The 24379-nt window shown below is 34.3% G+C and overlaps 1 protein-coding gene across 1 annotated transcript in view; it reads left to right on the forward strand.

The window, feature by feature from the left end:
* The window catches only part of LOC108751532 (Krueppel-like factor 6), a 339010-nt gene that overhangs the window by 143220 nt on the left and 171411 nt on the right, over positions 1 to 24379 (forward strand). The gene's annotated exons all lie outside the window — the stretch shown is intronic.

Here is a 24379-nt window from a genome sequence, read left to right on the forward strand (position 1 = left end):
CCGATTCGCGGGCTTGTCAGCAAAACGTTACGCGTAAGCAGCACGTTGAATAGATATTATCTTATGTGTCGATAGTATGTTAAATTACTTCCTCTTACTCGGAATTTAAGTGAGATTATGGCATTTTGATAAGGCTCTGAGCGAGCACGTATCCCTTTTTGACAGAAGAATTTCCTTGCGTCATGTATTACGATTATAACATGTTTATGCGCATAATTTTTATGCATTTTCGCATGATTATGCGAAATATGTTTGTAAGTTTTTAGAGACGAAATATTTTATTTTCATGTACTCGGTATGCGTGCACGTGTCGCAATCTAGGACATATGTGTCAATTCGCTTCTTGCCACTTGTTCGCCAGTTGTTTGTTCGAAATAGCGTCTTATCGAGTTGTATCGCGCAATGTTAATTAACTTCTAGCAGTAGATCGTAATTATATTTTGTAATAATATATGTAGATTAGTGCGGTGTTATGTACAGACGTGACTAATGAAATATTTGCATTGCCTTTGTAGTGCACTGTGACGTAATCTCATATATCTGGGACAATACACAAAGTAAAAGCGGTAGTCAACGCGTGTAAAATCGATATGACAGTTTCTTTAAACAAATACACGCCGATGTAAAATTCTTCATAGCGTTCATTCGTCACGTAAAAAGCATGCTTATTGAATCATATTCATGAATATTATTTATCATTAATATTTGCTTTGATTAAAATCTAACACTCTAATAAATTGTAGAATTCTAATTGTACATGTAAATTTATGTAGAGAATATAAATCTTCGAATATATAAATCTTGCGAGATAACACTACGAATTTATCAAAATTTACGAGACGCGCAAATATGTAAATATTACGTAAATCGTTAGAAATAAAGTATGCAACTGCTAACAAAAATTACCAATATGTATCGAATTGTAAGGGTATTCTCTAAAATTAATATAAGAGTCTACGGTAAATTGATGTTTTCTCTACATAACTTTAAATACTGTAGTTATAATAATCGAGAAGATCAAACTTTAAGAGACGTAACACTCAAAATTAGTTGTGCATTTAATTGGTCGTTTTGAGAGAACTTTTGACATTAACAACTGGCTTTGTCTTACTGGAAGAATAGATCTTTGTTTACACACAGAAGTGGGCATTAAATAAACTTTACGTGCCTTAAAATCATTCTACTCTACCAGCTCGTTTATACTCTGACGTCGTAAAAGATAAAGCGCAAATGTTTCAATTAATCATTATGCGACATTAAGGGGATACTTTGCAATTTGTTGCGCGTAGATAGCAATTACTAAAAAAAATACGTGCGTTGCAAATTGCTTCATATAATATTTATTAAAGCTGTCGCGGATGTACCGTGAAAAAATAATCTAAATTTATTTAACAAAAGAACTATCCGTATTTCTGTGCGCTCTCTAAATTATGTTTCGAAAAAATCGTTTATCTTTCTCAAATCCAATGAATGTTTATATTTCCAAGTTGATTTTGTTCTACAGATAGGAAGATGGGGATGGTCGTTATCTAGTTGTTATCCCTAAATCCCCGGCGAATGCTCACACGTTGTATTTTGTTGAAGTAATCTTTCACATGACCCATTGCATCATCCAAATGGTAGGGTTACTATACATGTCCTACTTTTCTATTAGGATAGTCCTACGATGTATCTGTTTTACATTTGTGTTTAATCGTACTACTTTAGATAAAGTTAAATCAAAAGTTTAATCACACGTTGTTGAAACAGAACGATAGAAAAAATTGTAGCTACTAAAAATGTAGATTCTTTTTATCTGATCAGTCCTCTCTACAGTCTCTCTGTTGTTTTAATCCAACAATAAAATATCGCGTGCTACTAACTGACGTGTAAGCGTGCAAACGTACGCATTTACATCATCTGACATACTCTATAATTGAGTACCGTTGTCTTTAGCAAATGGAAGATAATAAACAATGAATCTTTATCACCTATTTGTACGTTAGTATAAACAATGATAGTTGCAACTGTGAATTCACGCCACATTCTTAGAAGTTTACGTATGATATCCTAAAACTAGTAGTATTGTTTTACAGATTCTTTTATAAAAATAGTTGGAGATTATTTTCTTCTCGGATAATTTTTGAATATTTATCTTTAAATTAATATCTACATTTTTAATTTAAAAAAACCAACTTTAAAAAATGTAGATATGTATTAACTTTCTTATCTATCAGTTATCGATATAAAATTTATTTTTATAGAGACATTTATACCGTAGACTGTAATTGGTAATATATTTAAAGTTACAAAAAAAGAAAAAAGTAAAATAAAATAAAATTTGTAGAGAAACATTTGTTATTTCAAAATAACAGGATAGTAAACATTTTAGATAAATAATTGTTTTTATGTTGATATTTTTCGTGATTTTTTTACATTGATGGAATACTCGTGTAATAGTGTGTGGATGTTGTTTTATCCCTTTCCACTCATCGAGCGCGTACATACGCGCACGGGATAAGGGACTTGCGGCGCTCGCTGTATGTAGCCGGCATTGGTAATTCATGCGCTTGCAACCCAGAGGAGAAGAGGGGAAGTTGCGTTATAAGATTAATGAACAAATAGCCCTCCCTACGGAGAGAGGTTCGGATGAGACGGGGCCAAATATGGCGTTCTCTCGCCCTCGGGCCGCATGAATGATGCAACGCGCGGGCATGGATTTACAATCGAGTCATTATGCGGCGTGCACAACGGGATCGTCGATCCTCGTCATATGGTTTTTTCGGGGTTCGTAACTTTCTCTCGAACCTTTTCCTGCGGCATCCGCTCGCATGCTGCATGCAGATGCCGCCGAAAAAAGTCGCCGTCTATCGAGTGATGAATGCAAAAATTCGATTGATTTAGTTTTTATTCTCTTTTACACTAAATATGACAGTTTTTTGATTTTTATACTTTTGTTTGTATAAAAAAAAATTGACATGAAATAATGTAATTTATTTATTATCTCTCACGATTAAATATACAACGTTGCCTTGACATAATTAATGACTGTATTATCATGAGTTCTCTAAATTCTTCGAAGGGGAATCTTACTCTAAAGAGTGAAAATTGAGCCAGTTTTGAAAAAAAATAGCTCAATTTTCAGTCTGCAAGAATGAGATTTCATTGTAAAAGTTTTAGGGAATAGGAGTCTGAGAGACATTATTATTCAAAATTACAATATCGCTTAATATTATTAAAAATTACAATATCGATTAATATTATTAATTATGTCAATCTGACAATGTCGTGCACATAATAAACGTAATATACATTTTATTGATGTTGATATATGACAAAGTATAAAAATCAATTGGTATATTTAGTATTAATATATACACATACATATTTATATATCTTCTAAAAAAATTAAAACTAGTTTAGAGACGTGACACGGTTTAAGTGAATTATCTCGAAAGTCATTCAATGATCGTTACGTTATATTTATAACAACTGAGAAACTCAGATCGAATTTATCTTGAGATAATCTTGACGTAATCTGTGATTATTTTTAATTGTTTTTCATGTTTTATATTTTACAATCGATTATTAACTCTTAATATACACCTTTGGATTATTCGTGCCCTGCGTATTTTTTTTCTTTGAAATAGTAAGGACACCTGGTCAAATACCGGTCTCTTTTCTATTCCTAAAACAAGTTTGGCATCTAGAGAACAAGTTTTGTGCATTGCCGGTCTCAATTCGTGCGTATCTTTTAACTGAAATAACTCCGAAATTCACAAATGATCCAACGGAGTGTACATTTTTGTAATTAAAAATATTTTATTTTTTTCTTTATTTTCAACTAATTCTCGATTGTATTGCGGGAATACTTGCCAAATTATTAAAAAAAGAATTTAAACCTAGAACAACATATTAGTCTTTACTAAACACGATTTTTGGCATCCTTGTGCTAAACGTCAGTAATATTATATAATACATAATGTCTGTAATGTTATAAAGAACATTTTCCTAAGAAATTATAAGTTTTTTTAACACAATAGCAATAGTAAAATGCATTATTTAAAATGTAAATGCAATATATCTTCAATTTATAGCTATTCATGCATATTAAAAAAAACATCATTTTCAAGTAACTTAATAACTATAAACTTTTTGGACAGCCAACACTTGAATTATTTTTTTTTATAATTTGAAATATCAATTTTAAGTTATTGAACTATATTTTGCCTTTAAACATTTTTGTTTCAGAGTTTTACATTTTTATATGAAACAATGCATTTTTCTCATTTTGTTAACTATATTTATAACTATAGTTATAACGATTTTTATCTACAATTTGTTATGAATATATAACTGTACAATATACTTTCTAAAGATGTCAAAATATATGTAAAAATCATTTAATAATTTATATATACTTGTAAAAGTGACGAAAATTAATCCAGGACACGAATGACCGAACATGTGTAATAAGGGTGCCAAAAACTAAGGTGTGTACTAAGGTTTAAGAGTAGGTATACTTACATATTAATAATTATTTTATTTTGTATCAATTGAATATTTAATTGGAAAAAACATGTAAATAATCCAAGACTAACCTTAAGAAAATGATTGAACTATTTAACTTTTAAGAATGATTATCTCCATATGGAAAACTTGACTTCATATAAGAATAGATTTTTAAACATTCCAATTAGGACTTAGAAATTGAAGTCGCGTAGATAGATTTCGCATGTACATATCTATTTCCTAGTACGTTATGTATTCCGGGAATAGTAATAAAACTGGCGCGCAGCCTTGGGAGTTTGTTTTCGTCGCTAACGGCTCAATGTTTTTAGGCAAGGTCAGTGTACTGCCATTCGTGCTGCGGCATTCGATTCGGTAAGTCGCGCCGCGAGACGTTCCGTTGCGTCGTCACATTACTGTTCTTTATTATATTTTTATAATAATGTATAATTTCCTTGTATTACATATTGATTAACGAAGCAATGATACGTATTGTTTGAAATTAATCTTTTCCAAACTCGATTTGTGTGGATATTAAATTTAACGTTTATTTACAGAATAATAATTATTCTCAATTGGAGAATTATTTATGTAAATTAATTTATTATTACTCTTTTTAATTCTTTTGTCTCAAGAGACAAAGTATCCTGTGATTTTATGCATTTCACAAAAATGTTCTGATTAAACTAACAGAAGGATCTAACAGGAATAGCATTTTGGTGAGGAAAACAAATTGAAATTAATTCTAGCTATGATAACTAGAAATTTTTATTTAATTTAATTTAATTAAACCAGAAATTCCATTTGGTTTTATCAAAATGTCATTTTTGTTGAGCTTTTTTGTACGAACATTTGAACTTCCGTAAAGTCGTTACTTCCGAATATTCTTTTCAATATGGGCAATAAATTAAAAAATGAAGAAGTTAATGTAATAATTAAACAACATAACTGTTAAAAATTAAACTTTAAATAATTGTTATTGTAATTTTTAAATTCCCTTAATCTTTTATTGAGTTAAAGTACTATTTTAAATAACGTCAAAAAACCTCGCCGAACATATAAATACGAAGAATGATATAATTTTTTCCTCGAAATTAAAGTCGTATGTATTCCGGGAATAGTAATAAAACTGTCGCGCAGCCTTGGGAGTTCGTTTTCGTCACTTGTTTTCGGCTCAATGTTTTTAGGCAAGGTCAGTGTACTGCCATTCGCACTGCGACATTCGATTCGGTAAGTCGTGCCGCGAGACGTTCCGTGCGTCGTCATATTACGTTTCAAAATGCGATCGCGAGCCGATAACGAGATTCATTTACTAGCTTATCTCTTTAACGATACTTCTTTAGATCCGTACAGTCTCCCGTCAAGCTCTCGCGTTAACTCTTGCTGTGATTTATTCATTTTGTTTCCGAGTTGAAAGCATTCGGAGTAATCGTGCTGCGAATTGAGAGGTTAAGTTTAAACAATGAAAGGCCGTGGCATATTGAGTCATTTATTATATCGTCAGTGCATGTATTTCATGGGATTTATCCGTTCGAATTCGCGTAATCGAATGCATGCGATGTAAAATCTGTTATGTTTTCGGACGATTCGTCGCATTTTTAACAGTCATATTCGCGATCGCGTCGTATTGAAGCAATGGAGTGAAGTTGCCGATTCTATTCTCGAGCTTTTCAATCATTCACGGAACGTCGGAGATAAAGAACGCGTCGATTGCGAGTCGAGTGGGGTATCGTGATGCGTAAATAACTGTTTTTTTTTTTCCATACTGTTTTCAACCGGCGTAGCACAAATTCCACATTCGTCGATACGTAGTGATTAACGACAGAAATGCCGTTTAAAGCGTTGTGCGATCATTGGAATCTGATAATTACGTAGCGCGCGTGCAGTTATAACCTAACCTTGTTTCCGCGAGTGAGTGTTGTGAGTTCGACGAAAGAATCTGAGAGGAGGAAGAGGCCTAGGAGAGGCATCGGGCAACGGCGGAGCAACCATGAGGTGAGTAACGTATTATTTTATCCACCACCTGCAACGTTAATCATTTCTACTTTCTAAAATCCTTGGAGTATGATCTAACAATCTAACTCTAAAGAGTGAAATCTCACTCTTAAAAATTGCCAATTGAATCATTCTTTTTTTAACACTGGCTCAATTGTGTCATTCTTTGTCACTTTCTAGAATTAGAATCCACTCCGAAGGTTTTAGAAAGTAACAAATTGTGCGTCACAATTATTTTTCGATATATCTAAGGCTATGTTCAGATTCTCATCCGAGTGCCATCCAGGTATTGCTCTATTCTTGTTGTTTACTTGTTTTGAATGTTAAACTAGGATGACATCTTGAGAACACTCGAGTGGAAATCTGAACACGTCTTAGGTCCAGTTTCACAACTCATGGTTAACTCTTAACCGAGATTCAACTTATTCATTGTCTCTTTCCTAAAATTGGAATTCTAAAATTGGAAAGAGATGAGAAACAAGTTGAACCTTGATTAAGAGTTAACTGTGAGTTGTGAAGCTGGGCCTTAGGGTCCCTTTCTCCAACCTCGATTAAGTTAACGAATGGTTACGTGGGGCTCATTTATGCCTCTTTCTACTAACGTACATTAAATTTAATTTTAGTTCAACTTATTTTTTTCTCTTTTTCCAGTCCTAAGAATTATAAAAAGAATAAAAATAAGTTGAACCGGATTTAAATTAATCTACATTTGTAGAAACAGGCATTAAGCCCAATTTTACAATTCATGTTTAACTTTCAACCATGAAATTTGACTTAAAATAAGGATGAAAAAGACCTATAAAGGCCTTGTTATATTTGTTTGCAACATTTGTGAACACATTTCATCCTTGTTGTTTATCAAATGTTTAAGAAATGAAATGATGCGAGCGTTGCGTACGTTAAATAGAAGACGTTCCTAATTCTTATATATGCTGGAATAATTTATAATATAGATATTTGTATTTTTTGTAGATCAACGTTGGTGTAACAACTCCGCTGCTGCGCGTCGTACTGGTGAGTCAAGTTTTATTTTAATTTGAGATAATGAATCAGCGCAGATTTTGATTTCAGATGCATTGAAGATGTATGTAGTTTTGTATGTACATATAAGTATATTTTTTCAAGTTAATACATAATAATATAATAAATATATAGTATTTTGTAAGTCGTAGATTCATTGTCTCGAAATATGAATGGGTTAGAATGTTAGATCAGAGATTAGATTTAATATAAGATTTTATATATAGATTAAAAAAAAAAAATATGAGCAATAATATTTAATGTAATATACTAAATAATCAATTTTGATATATATGGATACTGACGCTAGTAATTTATTGTACGTATAAACATGCATACAAATAATACATCATTTATTTTCGTATCTTAATATTTAGATAAAATACTAAATTTGAATTTTCTGAAATGTGTATAGTATTGTATAAATTTATACAAAAGAATAATGGGAGATATTTTTATCATTAATAAAATAAGCTTGGTAAAAAATGATAAATTGATGTTTTAAAAAACAACAATTATTTCAATAAATTTAATTAAAAAATATTATCTTGTATTACTTTTTGCCAAATATTCTGTACGCAAATAAGATTTCCATGCAATTGAGAATACCATGAAGATATAATATAATAATTAAGTAATTGGGAAAATTAAATGTATTTTATATTAAATGACTGTATTTTATTAAATTTTTGAAACATTTATTTTTTAGTAAAGAAACAAAAGAATAAAAATAAAAAATGTAAAAAAACTCACATAAGAGCGCGCAAAATAGCAATTGTTTTTAGAATATAAAACTTTTATTTAAATTCTTTTATAGTGTTTATTTATGTTACATATTTTATAGGAAATAGAAAATATGATTATTGAAATAATTGTGTAGAAAAAATTATTAATATTTAATTGTTTTTTATTTTTTTCTTTTTTTTTATTAAGAATTTGAAGTCTACATTCAATTTATTTATATCTTTTCAGGATAACATATATTATTTACTGATACAAGAAAGTAATAATTAAAAGTTTTTTTAATTCTATCAAAAATATAATAGATAAAAATAGCGTGTATCATATTCCAATTAATTTATTTAATAAAAAGCGCACTGATGATTATTAATGGCATGTTTTGTCCTGATCTTTCATAGCTCATTTATATTTATTATTGATAACTATATTTTATATGTTGATGCGAGATTCATATATTCGTGTACGAATTTACGAACTTATGACATTCCTTTAATAAATGGCGATATAAACATCAAAGAAACGTGTGCTTTTTTGCACAATAATAAATCGAGAAGCGATCTCCGAGTATTTAGAGGGTGAAAGATTGCTGTATGCTAAAACAGCTCTCATATCGTAGACTCATAGAGACTAGCAATCTCGAGGTCAGGCTGGTGCGATTAAGCGAAAAATGCCGGGTATCAGATACGGTCGTCTGCTTTTCCTGGACGTTACCATTAATTCTGCATAAACGAGCTTTTAAGCGATCCATGATATGATTCGCCCGATTTCCCTTATCATTCGCCATGGTTGGTAATCACGGCTACTTCTTTTCCTATTGCAAAATCTTTCTGACGCTCGTCTTATAATTACGATGCTTGATGATCACCGTATTTTCGTGTCATCGTTATCTCCATCATGATCGTCCTCTCGTTTGCCGCCATCGTATCCATCTTCCTTACTGCCTCGTATTATCAAACGATCGCAAATTATCAGAACAGTTCTCATAAGATTATAGTCATATAGATAGCGAATCTTGGATGAAAACGCGTTTTGCAGGAAATCGAGTGATACATATGTATATTTATGTTAGGAGAGATAATAATTTTGAAACGTGTCATAGGAATCATAATTATTTAAAGAGACATTTTAGAGGAATAAAGTTGTATTAATTAAAACACTGTCTTTGGCTTTGAATTTAAATGTATTATGTAATTTAAGGAGACATATCACATCTATTCAATTAATTTTAGACCGTGCTTCTAAAATGTATAATTTAGTTATCGCACATCGTAACATATACATGATAGGTACTTACAACTTGTTATCCACCCATATTCGCTCGTTTAAGGACTAGGTACTTTAAGGGCTTTAAGGTCACTTAGTGCTAACTTTGGTTAAGCAAATTATCTTGTTCTATCTCTGTTACGATGGACCATTATTTAGAAAATGTTAATTACTATGTACGATATTAAGTTGCCATACTTGTTTCTCCCAGCGTATAGGTGCACGAAAATTATTGGTGCATCATAAATGCGAGGATGCTTTCAGGTGGAAAGGCTTTTTGTTAGCGTTGATGTGCATGAAGTGTCATTATAATACTTCATTATCACTATGTCGGTTGCGTTAACAAGCCGCGATTGTTCTCGCGATTCGCCGGAACAAGCGTGCGCGCGCGGAAGTGTTTCATCGCGCTGTGCGATTAATAATCGACCCCCTCGCACGCGCGATTCCGCGCCGAGTTACAAAAGGCATCAAACCATCGCACGTTTATACAATATGCATGCGCTTTTGCAGACGATGGTGGTCGCGCAGCGTTGCAAATTTAACGCACTATTCGTAACGCTAAGCACTCCCATTGGGTATTCCCTTCGCATCATCGAGCATTTGTTCATTTCGACGGGTTTATCGTCGAATCGCAGCAGCTATACGAACCGTGAGCTACATTATTATTTCGGAATTAGAGTCGTGCGTGCTTTTATCGTATATTACGGGCGCGGCGGTATCTTTCTGCTAGCAATATAACTCACCAGTTTTAATTGCTATTTCCGCCCCGTAACATCATGGCACATCGTGGTTTTCTTCTTCGCTTTTTGAAGTGCAGTATTATCAAGATTTTCTCTCTCTCTCTCTCTCTCTCTCTCTCTCTCTCTCTACTTTTGATGCTGTCTTTGTCTGGCATGCTTAGAATGACTTCATTCATTTTCTATACACGGTCCACGTTTGCATTTGTCCGGCTTGCATGCGTGTGCCCGTCGCGAGAATTCCACGAGTTTCTGTTCTTCGTTAGCGAAGTCGCTTGAGTGAAAGAGGGTTCAGTGAAGGGTCGGAAGGCCTAGCAGAAGCAGGAATCGTGGAACTTTTGCATCGAACACACTACCGGTATTGTTTCGTTCGTACTCGAGAGACAGGAACAAAGCGACATTGTGAGGTCTTATTCCGTGAGCTCTATTCTAGCCGGCGATAACCCGCGCAAGAGTTATCCTCCTTCTGGAAAATATCAGCCGATTTTATAAGACTAGTCTTGGTGCCATATGCATGTCAAGAATTTTTCTTTTCCGCACCTTGCTATAAATCCTGATCATTTTCCTTTCCAATATTAAGAGACAATTTTTGAAAAATAAATTTTTTTTTTTTTTTTTTTTATATATAATATGTGTTTTTAATGGAAAACGATTGATGCAGAGATATTCTGCACGAATCCTATAATAACGAGAGCTCCCCTACTATTAGCAAATTAAATTTCGAGTTGCTCGATGTACATGGTGCGATTTGAATATTGACTTCTCATTAAACTTGCCGTTTTCAAACGGCAGCCTCGAATACATTAAACGGGGCATTTATGTTAATAATTGTTAATTGCTGCTATAATCGGAGCAATATGGCTTTTGTATTGTTTTATCGCAAATAATCGGGGATTACGTTTATGGCGATGAACCAGGTTCATCGAATCAAAGATACGACTGTTTTATGCTTTATCGATCGCTCTCTATTATTATTTCATAAAACTTATGTCACAACGGATATAATTCAAGAAAATATGACGTAGTAGTAATATGAAGTATCTGTAGATGATTCATACTTTCACAGTGTGCGCGTTTAGTGAGAAATGGCTAATAAATGTACGATAATAAAACACGTTAATCGAAATCCGATACAATAATATTACCGCGTTTATGATGTGCCTTGAGACAAATTAGAAATTGCGTCGTGTATTCATCGTCGAGTATTAAAATCCTTTCTTGATGCGTAGTTTTCTCAAAGCTGTTTATTACCATTTTTAATATCATCTGATCTTAAAACGTTATCTCGAGAGTTCGGCTCTTAAAGATTGGACAAGTGTTTGACGGTGATCTTTAGCAGAACCGTTCTGAAGGCAAGATGGAATAAAATCAGTTCATGCCTCTTGTGTGAACACATTTATGTGTACGCTATATGAGCAAGTAACCTAATATCTCTAATTAATGTCAACTTGTGATATCTCTAATAATTTTAGATTTTTTTCGTAGAACTTTAAATGCTTTATTTAAAAAAAATCAACATTCTCTCTCTCTCTCTCTCTCTCTCTCTCTCTCTCTCTCTCTTAATGCTATGATGTTAGCATGCAATTAAAATAAGCATTAAAAGGAAAGGCATTTGAATTTCTCAAAACAACATGTACATAATAGTACCACATGATAGTGTATTATAAGAGATTATCAAAGATTACAGCGTTTTGAATGAAAGAGGGCCTGACGAAGCACTCGTAAATTCTACTCGAAAAAGTTAATAACGGAGAAAGTTAATGGCATTTCTTGCTCAATCGGGAAGAAAAACCAGACGCAACGAAACGTATTATAAAGACGCGAGTTTAAAGGATAATGATTCATAATAAAGCGGGAAACGCGAGTCTTCGTAACATCGTTCTCAAATCAGATAGCTTTACGCAACAATGTGATTCAGTGGCCAGATAGGCGTATTACGATAGTATACATATCGATGATTAGAGAAGCGCGTTGCAAATTATTTGAATAAAAAAAATATATATACATAGTTCTATTTTTTGTATAAACATTTGAAATTTGTATCGTTAACCTTTATGTTAAATACTAGATTGAAACGGAGGAAAACGTGCTAATAATATTGAGCTGAGATGGTAACATTTCTAGTAGTAAAATAGTTCTTCACTCAATGGCGATTGGAGATAAAATAAAATCGGAAGAGCACGGTCGCTTTATTCAGATGCATCTAAATGCATTGACATCTATATATACCTACACGAAATGTCCAGACCGTTCGATTATCTGTTCGAGTGGACAAGCGATGTCGCCTGTTCTTACCGGACAATCAGACAGTATCGCAATTCTCTCTTTCGGCTGTGTTGCATGCGTGTTCCTACGTGTCCGAAAACGCGGCGTAAGCACAACTCGCGAGAAAAACTGCGAAAGTTTATCGGCGTGCGAGTGCACCTTCGTAGCCTGTTGCATCTTCAAGGCGCACATATCGCAGATCTTGTTACGTTTCGTTGGATTTACAATTTAAATCCAGGCTTGATCACGTTCTGAAAAGATGGGTCGCTGCACGGTTATCCGTTCGTGGCGAAGGATCCGTGCATGGGCGGAATTTTATTCGTTTGGATAAAAGCGAAATGCGGAATTATGCGAGATTTTGTTTAGCGTCGTTCGCGAAATATCGTACGCGATAACTTGATGTACAGTATACGCAAATGTGTAGTTGGGAGAACGATCTTTAATCCTCTAGCAACATAAATTTTAAGTCCTCTATCAGCAATAGAGATTTTCGAGAAATAGAGCAAATTTTTTTATTGTTTTGGGTTATACAAAAATCTGAAAAAATTTCGGATATACTTGTCGAAAGCTTCAACAATGAGTTTTTACTATAATAGTAATCGGATTGTATTTTACTTATTTTTTTATAGATTTAGATTTATGTAGTAAAATTTACAAATAAAATATCGATGATGTCTTTAAAGATTCGAGTTGCCGGCAGAGGGCTAATTTATATATAATATTTTTTCTACATCTCTTCAGTCTCGGTAAACAAACGTTTGTTTGATGCAACATCTTTTTTCTGCGATGATTTCCAAAGTGAAATGGAGCGAAAACTATTTTCTTGAAGCTGATGATTTTAATATAATCAAATATATAGATGGAAATTGCTTATTGACTCGAGTAGAAATAGTAAATAGAATCCTCGGACGAGTTTTAATGACGATCACTTTTCGCTCGGACGATCCACTTTCCATCACGAAAGATACTTTATCATGCAAATTTGCTCTTATAACCAGACTGTCTGTATAAATCTCAACAGTACCTATATCGTAGCCACGCTCATAGCCACGCGCAAACTTTCAAGGAGAGAAAGAAGCTGCGACGAGTGTATCGATCGAATAGGTTGAGAGAGGCACAGAAACCGATAAGCGGCCGATTGAAAGGGAAAGGCACGATAAAAAATTTAAATCCGAACATTACCATTGCCATGGGTTCCGTTACTTTTTTATTTTACTCTAACTGGATCTTTAAATCTATTTAATGGATCATTTATCGATAGCGTTTCCTGTATATAAGACCTAATAAAAAAGCATATATATGACTATATCGTATATTGCATACAAGATGGATGTTAAATTTAAAAGAATTGTTATATGTAAATGATTACAGTATGCATTGTACGAGGAAATATTTTTTTCATGTTACGTAACAAAAGACGATAACTAGACAGATTTCAAAAAAGAATCGTAATACGTAATACATATTATAATTAAAAATGAGCTAGCTCGCCCAATGACGCAGTCATCAAGATTGATTGATTGCACGAGGATGCGACTTATTAGTCGCGAGATCGTGTTAAACAAGTAATTAATGCTGACCGCATTTCCACGATTTGTCGCGTTTAGTCCGGCTCGTTGTCGGTCGAGAAATGCGCTAATGAACGTAATTACAGATAAAAGGTCGCGAAACGCCGGTAGGACCTGACCGTCGCGCTGTACCACCGGAATCGCTTTGTAGTCGTGAATCCAACGCGTGATTGATTTCACCACGAGCAAGCAAATCACAATTTGCCGAGCACACCGATCGGTTTTCGTGGAGGAAACGTAAGCCTCTCGTTTAACGAGCAGCCTTAACAAAGGCGGAGAGAGAAATTGCTTTTTCAGTGCGGGGGCAACGATATTTCTTTTTCTATCACATGGGATGGAAGGAAACGAAAGAGAGAGAGAGAGAAGGAGACAAAGCAAGTTTAAGGTTCTCTTCAAAATATGGACCAAGCGCTCGACAAAGATCAAAGTGCTCTTACTTCCAGCTCGGTTGTTGGCGAGAGCGCCTTTTAATTTTCTTTGCTAAGTAGTCAAGCAAACAAGTCGCGGTTTACGAGTGTGCTTATCCCGTTGCTAGCTGACCGCGATTCCTACTTCGTATAAATGAGATTATCAGTACCTGCATATATATTAACTTATTAGAAAGCACCATCTAAATATTCCCAAGACATTTGGCAATTGTATTACTTTTTTATACCTCCTTAATTTTAAATCATAAAGGTAGTAACTATATTAAAATTTTATATTTTCCACAAGTTGACTATATCCAAAGTAAAGAATGTTTTTAAAAATCTAATTTATTATTATACTTCCTGTTCAATTTTATTATTATTTTGCATTTTTATTTGTTTTTCATTAAGAAAAAAAAAATGAAAACGTATCTTAACACAGACACGAGATAAAATAATGAAAAAGAAATTAATTATTTTTGTAATTTTGTAAATTGATTATACAACAAGTGTAATATCTTGTTTCTTTTTTGAATTTATTAAGAGTTATTATTTAAAAGATATTGTTAATATATATTGTGTGTTATAATATTTGTAATTTATATTTTGTAAGAAAATTAGTTATCCTTTTTTATAAATGTTGCATAATTTAAATATAATCTTTTAAAAATACTTGATATATATATATACATATCTGTGTAGGAATCTCGATACAATAATATGTTACTCGTATAGAGTATAATTTCATAAGAATATCAGAATATATCTTTCTCATCGTTATATAACTAACATTTACGATACGCCTGAAGGGTAGTCTGATCTTTTGCGTCGGAAAACGAACGCGCGAGACGGAATCTACGGTTCTCATTCCACAGGTGCCGTCTATGCCAGGCCGTGCTAGGTGACTACTCTCTTTATCGAGGATGAATAATTTCTCTCCAGTGAAGTGCGCCGAATCGATTGAGCCACTGATTTTCCCAATCCCCGGGAATTTCCTCGGGGAAATTAGCCTCATCGGAAGATTCCCATGGTTCACGTCAGGCGAGATCGGCGGATTATGGGGAAAGCTTTAGCGAAGTTTCACTTTCCTCGAATTCTGCGCTCCTATTACGGCGGAAAGCCCGCTTCTATTACGGCGGAGCTTGTCTTATGCGGATTTTCGTCATGTTATTACTTAATAATTTGCGCGCGTACGCGACTCTTTCCTCTTCCAGGGCTCTCGTGTTATTTATTTCTGTAACAGCACGCGGTGGCCCGCGTCCAAGGTAAAACCAATCATTTTCCAACCTATCCCGATCGGGAATTTTTCGTCGAGTTTGTGAAGTTCCGGGAAAGTTACGCGCACGAATTACTTCTTTTTGACGTCACGGCAGTTTCCGCGGGCTTTCAATTAAACGCCCTTTTAGCGGAGCGTGGCTAACTCGTCTGGAACTTTCCCGGGGAACACATTCGATTCTCATTTAACTTGGTCCCTTTGATTTGGAAATGAATGAGCAATAGTGGCCTTAAACTATTTTCCTCTCATCGGGAGGAGGACGACAAAACGCCGCCGTCACCGCCGCGGCCGTCGCTACCATACGCGGAGGCAGGTGCCACTTTTAGGAATTAATCGAGGGAAAATCGATAGCTGCCGCGGTGTCGTCGTCCCGTCGAGCGATATTTTGTGCGACTGCCGGCATTCAATTAAAATCAAACCGTCACGGAATGGAAAGAGTTACTGACCGTAGCGTTACCGGCCGCTTCGACTGTGTGTGTGTGTGTGTGTGTGTGTGTGTGTGTGAGAGAGAGAGAGAGGGGGGAGGGGGGAGGGGGATTGAAAAAGAGAGGGGAGGAAAAGGGAAAGAGAGCGATTTCAAATTTGAATGTCTGATTGGACAAGCGAAATTCAATTAAGCGCGCCGCATTGAAAGGAGATCAACATAGGTACCCGATGGAGCGCGAGGAGAGAAAGTCTATTTCAGAGAATTTTCTTTCCTCGACTTGGGAATTCTTTGCCTGTGCATCTCGCCGGCAATTATCTCTCTTTTAATTGAACGCTTAATGACACTTCGATCATGCCTTAACGGACTGCGACGTCATATTCCTTTGTAATTCCCCGGCGATAGATAGTTATTAATTTAGATTGCCATTAATTATAAGTCACCGAAGACCCTCATTTTAGACATCGTCATATTTAACATATATATATACACACACACACACACACACACACATATATATATATATATATATTATATATATATCTTGAAATATTACGATGAATATTATTATATATACAATATATAGTCGTTTGTTTTGCAAATGTCGCATGAAAATGTTGAAAAAATAAAACTGCTAAGAACATCTAAGCAAGATAGAAATTAGTGCGCTGTATATGTATTTTAAATGGATCTTCAAAACTTCACTTGCGTCGCTTTCACAATAAACGTCTCATATCTGTTGGTCGTCACGTTCCACGTCACGTTGGAATCTGCGACAGCGTTAATAATTTATCGTCCAGAACCGTTTTACATCGTGTTTGCCGAGTCCGGAGCATGAATAATTTTCAGGACTGCTGAACGCACCGCGCCCGCGGATTAGCCGACGAATGTTTTCCACGCTCGAAAAGTCGGCGCGTTTCTGCTGCTGACGCGGCGAGCTCTTGTCGTGGCGCAAAATGGCCACGAAAGTTGGTCAACTGTTGCCAGTTTGACCATGGGACCAGCGACAAACGCGCGTACAGTTTTGGCCGGGGTTACGCTTGCCATCCGGTGGAAAATTTTCGCGGCCCTGCGCGCATCGGTCGCATGTTGGCGCATATTAATGCGCGCGACGCGTACATTTTCGAGCGGATGCAGCAGCGTTATATAGTACCATATCTTTTAGATCCTACGATACGAAGTTATCAAATCACGTATAATAAAATGTACGGATAGTAGACCCTGCGCGCCGGCACCCATTTTCCTTCGTCTGTTTACGTAACTATGAAAATTACGTTTGCTCCGTTTTGATAATATTATAATGACTTGTAATTAATAATATTTTGTCGAATACGCGCGCGAGCTAACTTTATCTTGCGATTATTCGTGCACAATTATAATATAACATCACATGTTTATTTAAATATAAAGATTTGAAATATTTATGATTTAATGAAACGCTAATAGCAGATTTCATTTACATATCTATGATAAAATGACGATTACAATGAATGCACGCGCGCTATACTAAAAAGTAAAATAAATAAATAAATTTAACAGTATATCTTATGAGATACGTCGTGAGGAACCTACATACTTTTGCTTAAAGTGGTAATATATTTTAAAATTTTTATCGTTATATATATTTTGACTTATAAATATCGAGATATAATAAAAGACAATTATTGACAGAATTAATAATTTGAATCGTTTTATTATGTTAGTGTATGTTTTGTTTTTTATTTTTCTTTATTATGTCATAATTTTATGTCGAGATTGTTTTACAAATTGTAAGTTTAAAATTAACGCGATTTTGTGAAAGATTGATTTAATTGCTGCATTGAAACTATATATCATTAATTAAGTATCATTAATTAGACCGACGCAGCACACATGCGTGCACGAGTCATTATCACGAGGAATCTCAAGAGCAACCGCAAATCCGACACGCTCTCTGAAGTCCAGCGTCTAATAAGTGAATCTATAGCGTGTACATATATCAGCGCCTTCACGTGCGCTGTTCAGAGCGGAAATTCGTAACGCTGTAAATCAAACGACGTGTACCGTCGAACAGCACTGTAAACGGTAAATCGATGCACCACGCGGGGACATTAATTGCGAAGTTTTATGGTCGAGACAGGTGGCGAGGGGAAGATTTCGCGGTCTAATTTGTGGTCGACATTGCTATTTTTCATGAATTTATATGAAATTTGAAAAATGATTTTTTTAATGAAAGTCAACTTTATTGTTAACTATCAACTAAATTTTCTACTGACACAATCCCGTTATCGTCAATCGTTTTTACTGTAAGCATAAAATTCTGCAAACGGTGAAATTGTTAAAAGGGATAAATTATTTCTGTATTTCTGATAGCATCAAAAGCTCTACTAAAAAAAAAAAGGCTAGGGTCGAATTAATACCGTTGAAAGCAGTCTCGCGCAAATCGTTGCCATTTTTACGGCCAGGTGCGACGACGTACACGCGGCGTGAGAGTGGATTTTGATAGAGCATGTCACGAGCAACGAGCAATATCTCCGCGTCTTTCCCGCAGGATGTAAGGTTCCAATAAAAATGCAAATTCTTCAGCGTCACCTCGGGCCGAGTTAGGTAGCACGACAGTCTAACCGACGTATTTACTCGTCGGTGTGTAGAGTCGAAAAGAGGAAGAACGATGCGACGAGTGTAGTAGAGCGAGGACAGGAAATAGATTTATGTGGTTATGCATGGAACTCGTATTACATCACCGCGACTTCTCGCATACCATATCCTTACGTTCCCGTTTGGGCATGGTGAAACGAGAAATGGCCGATGTGATTACGCGATTTCCATCTGTGGTATCTGACGCACACGCACACGGCGAATAAAAGTGTTTCGCCCACGCATGCTGGAAAATAGTTTTATATTTCACGGCAAGCTTGGTGAACGGATACTAAATCTCCACTTTGCACGCTTCATTGTGATGTATCGTTAATTTTTCTAGCAAATTATTTTTAGCGTAGAATACTTGTATTAGAGGAATGTTGCAAAATCCATTGATGAAATAATTTCAATTGATATTATAGGTAGTGTGAAAGCATTTGTTTTGATAAATTTGGAGGATAAATTTCTTCATCTTTTCGTAACATTAGAAGATTTAAATTTATTGTATTTATCACTGTACACATACGATATGTAAACGATTGTCGGAATCGGCGACCTCGAAATTAAAAGTACCTATTAATTCGAACCTTTCGCGTAATGAAAATGGACTTTCGATATAGTGGAAAACATTGTACAATAAGAAGTTGCGACACGTACTCGTATGTATTTCTCCACGATGCGTTAAACGGGGAAAGTTCTCGAATAGGGGGTTCTTGGCGTTGTGCATTATCGCATCTTGTACCTAACGTACAAAAGCAAATTCTCATTATACATTTAGCGCTAAACGTGGCTCTCTGGCTCTAAGCCTTTGTTTACATTGAATGCGTTACATATTGTGCAGAACTTGAAACTAAACAGCGACCGTCTGGCGAAATCTTTATTCACTGGACGTAAACCATTAAACTTGAACTGAATAATCATATTTAGCAATATATTTATTGGGAGAATGTATGCCTAATGTTCATTTTTATCAGTGTAAATTAACTTTAATCTCAGTTTAATTTATTTTTTGTCTTTTTCTAATTCTTATAACTGGAGGAAGATAAAAAATAAGTCGAACTGATATTAAAAGTTACATTGATAAAAAGTATTTATCTAAAGAAGACATTTAATTCACTTCAGATATATCTATATTTATGTATATTTGTAGTATGTAGTATGTTTATTTGTTTATTTATTTAAATAATCATCTAATTAATCGAAATTATCACGCGCAACCAATTAATTTTTAAACTAACATTAATTAAACGAATAATCGAAAGTATCGAATAATCAACCGATCGATGACACTTATTGTTTTCATGCATGCCTTCTTCCCATTTCAAGGAAAATAGGAGATTTCTCTCCTATTTTCTTGTGCTAGTTATTTTCTTCTTGTCTCGTTATCGTGCTTCGAGGCCATGGGGTTCTCATCCACATATAGCAGAATTCTCAAAAGCCATAAATGCGACGTGCCATATATTAAAACTCGGTTGAATCTCGTTGTGCATCTGATATTCATTCTAACTTTTGTGATCGTAATATTATTATCACTCTACACACGAGCAGGCACATGTAGCAGTGAATACGATACCCACGTAAGACGCGAGTTATCTCGTAACACGAAGAATATAATATTTAATCAATGTTTAATTTCTAGAATTATAGTATTCATTTCAAAAGACACTTATCATAAATTATATAACTGAATTTCTTTAAACTTTTATACTCTTGAACTTTTATACTCTTTTAAAATTATTTTTGTTGAAATGTCGGCATACAACTTTCTATAAGCGCGTATATAAATTTTTATACTTCTTGCGAATCTTTTGGATATTCTGTAAAAATATATTTATCCTATTTTTTTTATTTTATTACTTAAAAATTTGTATCTATTCTTGTATTTCTTTATTAAAAAAATTTTTTCTGTGAGCTCTTTTCGGGACAATTTAATCGATAATTATCTTTCAGCCAATCTGCTTGATTTGATGCTGCGCTCGTAGATATACGTTGTTTGAATCAGCCTCAACGACGAATGAAGCGAAAGCATATCGCTAACTCAAGCGTTTCTAATCCGCGCAGAATTTTACGGCCGTTACGTAACCAGTATTTTTGCTCACAAACCTTGATACCAACTTCTTCGGCTATTTTAGGATCAAAAAGCCGCATAAGCGAGAGGTTTCTGCTAGATAACGAGTTTCGCACGTAGAGATAGATGAGCGGGATGAAGATTGATAAATGCTTTAAGTTTCTCTGAAAGCGAAAACACTCACCCCTCGGTATTTTTTTCTCGCAATAACTTTGAGATTATTTCAGAGTATATGCTAAAAAACAATTATTCCTTATTTTCTACAGTTTTTCCAACTCAAATAAGCTCTTTACGTTTTTACAAAACTAAAATTTTAATTATGATGTTTCGGGAAGAATGAGAGAGATCGGAAATGAAGAAAAGAAAAATAAAGTGGAAAATTAATGTGGAAATGAAAGAAAATTGAAATTTTTTAGTACATCTTTTTATTAGCATAACACGTAACGATTACTTACATAATATTCAAACATCGATAAATATTAGTAATTAAATAACTCTTTTTAATTACTTTCCTCTCTGTCTCTCAATATTTATATTAAAAATTTTATGCAATTACTGTTAATAGTGTGGTGGACCCCATTCAATAACCTTCTAATTAAAATAATTTACTACATTGCTTTTTTGTAAATGTAACATTTAATTATTACTTTCTTACATAATATTAAAATATGGATTCTTACATAATATTGAAATTTTTCCAATTAAATAAATCCTTATCTCAATTTTTATTCATCTTGAATCATTAAAAAAACTTTGTACACTTGTATATGTGTCTTAATTATATTTCTAATAACGCGGAATTTTTTTAATTTATTTTATTTCTCGATTTCTTTAACCTTTGAACGATAGAACATAGATAATCGGAACACATGCGTCATCTCTATGCAAGGAAACATTTTGTGTTTGATCACGAGCGAGCGACGAGCCCATAGTAGCGTGTCGGGGTTCCTATGCCTCTCCATACTGACATATTTCGTATTATTTAACGGGTATGCAGGCTGCATTAATTTAACAGTCGCAGACCTCGATAGGCATTCCTACGGCGGCATCTAATAGAAGCCGAAATGCAAAGCGTTCATAAATTTTACAGTCGAGAGGCCGAGGCTTCCGCGACCCATTAGGCAGTTTGGACCATAGCGGAACGATTGGATTATGATCAAACGGCAGAAAGCAATTTCGCGGTAGGGACCATTTCTCCTAGGTGTGGTATATCCGACCGCGGGAATGTACGGGTGCGGGGAGAGCAGAATAATAATAACAATAATAATAATAACAGGTGCTTAACGAGCGCGTAATCACGCGCGCGTCTGTACGCGAGTACTTTAGCATAATATGAAATTACTGTCTTTTCACGTTACGTATTACATCGTATATTCCAAGTTGTATGAAATATTAAGAACGTGCACAGTTCGTATATGTTGAAGCTAAAATGAAATGGCGATCTGAAGTCTTTGTGCAAATAATAAAATTTTACTTATACAAACGCGTGTATTTGCAGTTCGTTAACGCAAAATTCCTTTAGATAAAGATGCTATGAGATGTTCACGTATAACATTATTATTGCTATTATTGGAAAAACTGTTTTTTTTTTTTCCCTGAAATATTGTAGATAATTTTAATGCAATTAATTTAACGTTTTTTAATATATAAATATTTTAAATACATCAGTAATATATTAACCATAAAATTTATGTTCAACAATAAATGATGTAGAAATTTTATAGGAAATGTCGCTTTAAAAAATACTTTAAAGGGCGCTAGTTTTTGAAGCGATTATAATCGCTATTAAAAAGAATACACGATAGAAGAATTATGATTGAAATTCATATAATTGTCTATATTATGCCTATACACTTCGACATGAAATAGGTCGTTATTGCATTTAGATCATAGATGTAGTATGCAAGCCATTATATTCGATAAAAGGTATCCTTTTTTTATGTTATTGCCTTTCCGCTCGCACGCGATACATTATTTTTAGAGCCAACTCTCGCGTCCGGCGAATTTTATGATTGCGACACGATATTATTCTTATTCGGCAATGTATCGAGTGACGATTAAACGTGCATGATGAAATGGCGCGAATGAAAAAAAGAGTGGATAGATTATCCATCCATTAGCATCGACAAGTATCGCCATGAAAAATTTAGCAATGGACGTGCATGATAAAGTTTCGGTATCGGTATCGATCATCGGAAACCAACGCGATATCGGATACGCACGCACGCACGCAGACACATACATATATGTACATACATCTATGTGCATACACCGGTCGATGGATTTTCTTGTGAAATTGCCTTTGCCGTTTGCAAGGCTAGTTTGCCGAACGGAATCTCGTTTAACGACCGATTTCTTCGCCTATGGATAGCTTTATATGCCAACAGCAAAATGCTGTTGTTACAACAAATAGCCATGTGATCACGTCAGAGCTAGACAAAGAACGGCCGATTCGCGAATTGCAGCTGGTAATTGGCGAATAAGACTAGGATATTGTAATGATTATCCGAGGCTCCTTCGTTGATTCTCACGAATTGAAACGAAGCAGAGCTGAAGAAGTAGAACAGAGGATGCATCGTACATGACGGTAAACTTGCTTCTATTACGTGCGTCGTTTTCTTCGTGTCGTTATAGAGTAATTCGTACGGCTATATCTCAAATTCGTGAAAAGTAATACGTTACGATATGTTGTTGAAAATAAAGTTCTGAAAATTGCTTCCTTTTTTTGTTTCAAAAATTCGATATTTTAAGTTACGAGAGTTAAAATTTGGCCAATCACGAATTGCATTTGAATAGCTGTTTGTCTTTGAATCGCGCGTACAATCGAACCTTTTGTCTAGCATCACGTCAGTAATTGCGCTAGCTAAACTAACACCGTTATAAGCACCGATTCATACACAAACGTTTGCTTAACCACGATTGAAGGCTTTAAAATGTTTGAAGTTTCAAATATTCCATTTTACGGAAAAAATTTGTAGACGTATTTGTTACCTTTGACATTTTGAGTGTAATCATCACATATTTCAAATGATTCTATTTATAAACTAATTAATATACTAATTAATATAGTAAATCTTATAATAATTGTACATATGGCAATGCGGAAAATTAATTTTAGTATTTGAAACTACGGGAAATTGTCAATATTAATTTGACATATTAGTCTAAACATTTTATTAAAGCAATGTATTAGAGCGATCGAAATAATGTTCTATAAAAATATTAGACAATCGCAGATACTTCAATACATCTCTCTCTCTCTCTCTCTCTCTCTCTCTCTCTCTCTCTCTCTCTCTGTCTGTCTCTTTCTCTCTCTTTGTGCAATTTAAAGATAAGATATTCAATAACGAAAATTAGAAAATTTAAAGATAAGATTTTAATAACGAAAATTATATTGTATTATTTATGCGAAAACAATACCTGAATTCCGTATGTCTAACAATCCCAAGATTTGCATATAGTACATAATCCACAATTGAATTTAATCAAAACTGGATTTCATCACACA

The sequence above is a fragment of the Trachymyrmex septentrionalis genome, unplaced genomic scaffold (genome assembly GCF_001594115.1).
Source record: "Trachymyrmex septentrionalis isolate Tsep2-gDNA-1 unplaced genomic scaffold, Tsep1.0 scaffold49, whole genome shotgun sequence".
Classification (NCBI taxonomy): Eukaryota; Metazoa; Arthropoda; class Insecta; order Hymenoptera; family Formicidae; genus Trachymyrmex; species Trachymyrmex septentrionalis.